We start from the raw sequence: 5093 nt of genomic DNA on the forward strand, positions 1-5093 counted from the left end.
TGGTTTTTAATATTTCTGTCTCGTCAATGGAATCTTTTGTTGTATAAATCAAGGGAGGGTGCAAATCCTATGAGATTTAAAATTATACCCATTGGCTTTTTAAACAAGCATCTTAAGTAGAAAAGTCCTATTGCATTTATAAGATTTCAGAATAAAGTAGCCTGTGTATCATGCTAGCAGTGTGCAGGGCTGGGCTGAAAAGAGAAGCTGCTTTTTGCTGCGCTTGCTAAAGACAAAAAATACACGATATCACACTTTCTCACTTCATCATGGCCAAGTCATAAAAATGCATTTCAATACTTAGGGTTATTTATTCATCTACCATTACTAGTAGCTACTAAGGAAGATTTTAGGATATGGAATTCCAGGTTTTTTTCTGTTTTAGCATTTCTGAGATTTCCATAGCATCTTTTGGTGGTGGTGGTTGTCAGATAACCCTTTATTAAATCTTTTTCCTGGTAATTCTTAACTAGCTGAGCATTCCACCGCACCACTGTTGATGTCATCTCGATGTCCTGAGGGTGGCGGCCATCAACATTGCAGCCCACAGACTGGGCAGTCCCCAGGATCTCTTTAATGGTTCCAGAGAGTTCTCTAGCTAAATACCGGTGCTGCATCTGTTGGGCAATGTTGACCATCTCTTCAAAAATGATACTTCCACTGAGCTTAATGTTTTTCTGCTTCTTTCTGTCTCTTGGTGGTTCCTTGAGGGCTTTGATGATCAGAGCAGAGACAGAAGGTACAACTTCAAACTGGGCCTGTCTGTTCTGAATGGTCAGTTTCACTGTCATCCTCAGACCCTTCCAATCACCAGTTGCCTTGGTGATGTCATCACCAACCAGACTTTTTTGGAGACAAACCCAGGGGGCTGATCTTGGGGGCCATGGCAGATGTGGCAATGGTTTCCCCACCCGTGCACCTCATGTATATGACTTTGATCTCATTGGGGTGGAACTTAGGTGGCAGGTGGCAGATGAACCCAGATTCCAGACAATCAGAGATAGTTTCACCTTGGCTTCCTCCGAGCCAAAAGCCAAAAGCTCTATAACATCTTTTTTTTTTTAATCGGAGTACAGTCAGTTACAATGTGTTCATCTTTGGTGTACAGCACAATGTCCCAGTTATGCATATCCATATATATATTCATTTTCATATTTTTCCATTAAAGGTTAGTAGGACATACTGAACAGAGTTCCCTGCACTATACAAAAGAAACTTTTTAAAAATGTATTTTTATATATAGTGGCTAACATTTATAAATCTCAAACTCCCAAATTTATCCCCCCATAACATTTTTATAGCCCGTCAAAGCACTGTGGCAATCGTTTCATATAGTGAAAGGTTAATAACTTTTTAGCACATCTCCTTTGTTGAAATAAATGTTGTTGCCGGGATTTGTTTGTTTGTTTGTTTGTTTGTATATCTATTTGCAAAGTTTGGTTTGTGTTTGATTCTGAGGAAGTCAAGTTCTTGCTTTGGAAGTATCTAGATCTGCTCTGAACTAACAGAGCTATTTCATGGTGTCTAGAGATTTGTGAATATCTCTTCGTATCCGTCTTTACTATGCCTTCTGGACTCTTAAAGGAAGATTAGCATCTAGTTGAAGGTGAGTGTGGAATGATACTAATCAAAATCACTAGTCAGTTCCCTCCACAGAGTGATCACTCATGTACCGGATCAATATGGGGCCTCCGACTGTGAAATATGAATCTAATAAAAATAATTACTTCGTAACCTTTGATCTAGTGGGATGCTGCTAACCATCCTACAATGGACAGGCCAGCCTGCTACAACAAAGAACAATCCTTCCCATAGCGCCAGGAGTGCTGAGGTTGAGAAATTCTGCCTTAGAAAAAGGCTCACATCACCTGTTCAATGTGATCTGGTGTCTCCTGTGTGAAAACACTGTATTTTTCCTTAATATTTACTGAGCATATACCAGATACCTGGAAATATACTAAATAATTTACAAAAATCAGTTTATTTCATCCTCATATTAAACTTGGGGGGAAACCCAAGTTGAGGAGTCATATAATTTACGTGTATCACATATTTCCTAGGTGGTCTGGCTGAATCTGGGTTTGTGTTCTTAACACTGAGCTATACAAAATTCAAAGTGTGGTAGGGGTACTTCTTGTGGTACATGGCACCTTTTGAAAATCTGATGAAGGCTGTAGAACCTCTGTCCAGAAAATGAACATATGTTCAAACATATAAAATGTTGCATACAGCCTCCAGAAATTTCATCACACACCCTCATCCATCTATAGGTTCCTGGGTAAGACCTGGTCTAATAGGAGAGAAAGACAAGCAAACACATTGGTTTAAATAGGCTAGTGTTATGGATGCCAGCATTATGCCTGACTGAGAGTGAATATTCAATAAATATTTACTGGGTGAATCAGGAAATGTTTGTCAAGGGTGAGAAGCATGGAGAGAAGAGGGAGTACACAGAACTACTATTACCTAAGGAAATAAGAGCAACTTAGATAGTATTTTGTTTTGTTAGGACCTAATACAAATACAATTTTAACTGGGCATATGCCAAGAGTTCAAATGCTGGGAAAATCTCTATTAACAGTCAACTCTCTCCTGTGTCATCATACTTTATCTTATTTCCAGTGATTTGGACAGTGTTTTATTCTTATATTAAGCTATCCACTCCTTGTATTCAAGGACTCTCCAACTCGTCCTGATTTTTCTATACTGTGTGACCTTTTAGAATAGGTTCTTGCACATAGTGAGCACTAAATAATATTTGCTGAATTATTTAAGGACTAGAAAAATCTTAAACAACATTCAATATGGTGGTTTACACATCTTTTTTTTCTTGAGTAGCAGAACCTTCTTTAAATATGGGACATACTATGGAAGAAAAACATAAGAGATTAAACAAGAGAAGGAGAGAGAAATAAAAGCAACAGAAGAGATACAAGAGAGGGAGGGAAGAAAGGGGAGGAAGAATGGTGGGGGTGGAAAGAAAGAAAGAAGGACATGAAGATATGAGAATAAAATTGAGAGGAGATGAGAGACTTTGAATCCCAGCTCTGTGGAAGCTTGGGCAAGTCATTTAACATTTCTGTGTTTCAGTTGCCTTAATTTAAGCTGGAGATGATGATCTTAATATGTCATAGGACTGCGGAGGATTTTAAATATGTTAATACTTGTGAAGTGCTTAGAACAGGGCCTGACCTATAGGAAGTGCCTGTCATTATTGCTCTTATTCAGCTGTACTCACTTAGATGCTGTGGGTACACAGTCTAGCTTGCCAGGGACCTGGAAAAAACTAACCCTCCCCTCCTAGTCATTCTTCTAATTATTGCCAATCAGGGATATGAACTTGCATGGGACGAGTTCCGGTTTTTGCATGTTATCATACCATTACAGCTAATTGACTATCTGTTCATTTTCCAAAATGTCCCATTCTAGACAATACATTTGGCGATAATTCTACTTATGTGTATGGTGAAAACTGTGTCAGACTCAACACTTCAGATAACATTATACTCCTAAAAGTCAGAGAAGTAAAACCAGCACATATATTGTAATAAAGCTGCTCTGTCTTCTTAAATGTTTAGGAAAGGTTGATATGCCTTTAAACTAATTCCATTAAAGATGTTCCTTTCATGTAACTTTCAGAACAGAAGTGATAGTCCCAGGCCTTTTGCCTGCTTTTAAGAAGGACTGTACCCTGTGCTGTATAGTAGGACCTTGTTGTTTATCTATTTTATATGTAGTAGTTTATATCTGCTAACTGAATCACTATGCTGTACACCAGAAACTAACACAACATTGTGCATCAACTATACTTCAATAAAAGACTGTACCTAATAGCAACTCAAAGGGTCATTGAAACATGTATATCTATGTAACATTTATCATTTTCACTGATATAGTATATTTACTTCACTCTCCACACACACACACACACACACACACACACACACATACATGAGTTAAAGGGATTTTAAATTCACTTACTACTTTCCCATCACGAGATAAAAATTATTCATTCAACACATATGGAGATAATACTGATAAGGCCACCCTTTTGTGTGAGCATTCTCTTTCCTGAAATAAGTAGCTGCCATCCTCCTAATTTTTCTTGTAGAATTTATTTCCAATCCCTTAATCATTGTTTTCCTTCGGGCATCTTCCTACATCTTGCTTACATTGCTGAGCCCCAAAATAGACCCCACATTCCGATAAAGGTCTGAGCAAGGCTGAAGATAGAGTCAGGAATAACTTGTGATCATAAGAGGGTGAAAATGTTGCCAGCATTTCATAAAGTTCTCACTTTTCAGTCATGGTGGGCAAATGGATAAAGGACACGCAGAAACTTTCTTTATTTCGAGGAATACAAAACTGAGATGGTTCAGTTAATGCTGCAAAAATCCATCATTAAAATTACTTAAAAATCAGTCCCCATTTTCAGATGAGCAGAACCTAGGATGGCTCCGTGATTCCTGCCTCTCGGTGTTGACATCTTTGTGGAATTCTCTCCCCACTGAATGTTGCCAGGGCCTGTAACTTGATTACAACTTTTAGAATATGGCAAAATACATATCACGCCACTTTTGTGATGATTTAGGTTACATAAAATTCTGTTTTGCTAACAGACTTACTCTAGAGTTTCTTCATTGTTAGCTTTGGAGAAATAACCATTTTAGGAGGCCTGCATGGAATAGACTCTAGGATCTGAGAGTGGTTTCAAGCCAGTAACCAGGAAGAAGCCTCTACATCTACAAAAACAAACAAAATATGCCAACAATCTGAATGAGCTTGGAAGGGTATTTTCCTCCAGTTGGGGGTCCAGATGAGAATGTAGCCCTGGACACCTTGATTTCCAGTCTTGTGAGACCCTAAGCAGAAGGGACAGCTTAGTCCTTCCCAGACTCCGTGCCACAGAAACTGTGACAAAATACAATGTTATTCTGAGCCTCTGAATTTATGATTTTTAAAAAATTAAGCAATAAGTAATGGTGAATGTTACTGCCTGGGTCATAGTTATTGGTCAGATTGTTAATATCCATCAACAATCAGCAGATTTCTAGATTATTGCTGTGTTGGCACTTGTGTCCTAATTTTTTAAT

At 38.3% G+C, this 5093-nt stretch overlaps 1 pseudogene; it reads right to left on the reverse strand.

Annotated features, from left to right (window-relative positions):
• Positions 1–465: 465 nt before the first annotated feature.
• Positions 466–4308, reverse strand: LOC102535766 (large ribosomal subunit protein uL11-like; annotated as a pseudogene).
• Between the last annotated feature and the right edge of the window lie 785 nt (positions 4309–5093).

Source organism: Vicugna pacos, chromosome X (assembly GCF_048564905.1).
Source record: "Vicugna pacos chromosome X, VicPac4, whole genome shotgun sequence".
Classification (NCBI taxonomy): Eukaryota; Metazoa; Chordata; class Mammalia; order Artiodactyla; family Camelidae; genus Vicugna; species Vicugna pacos.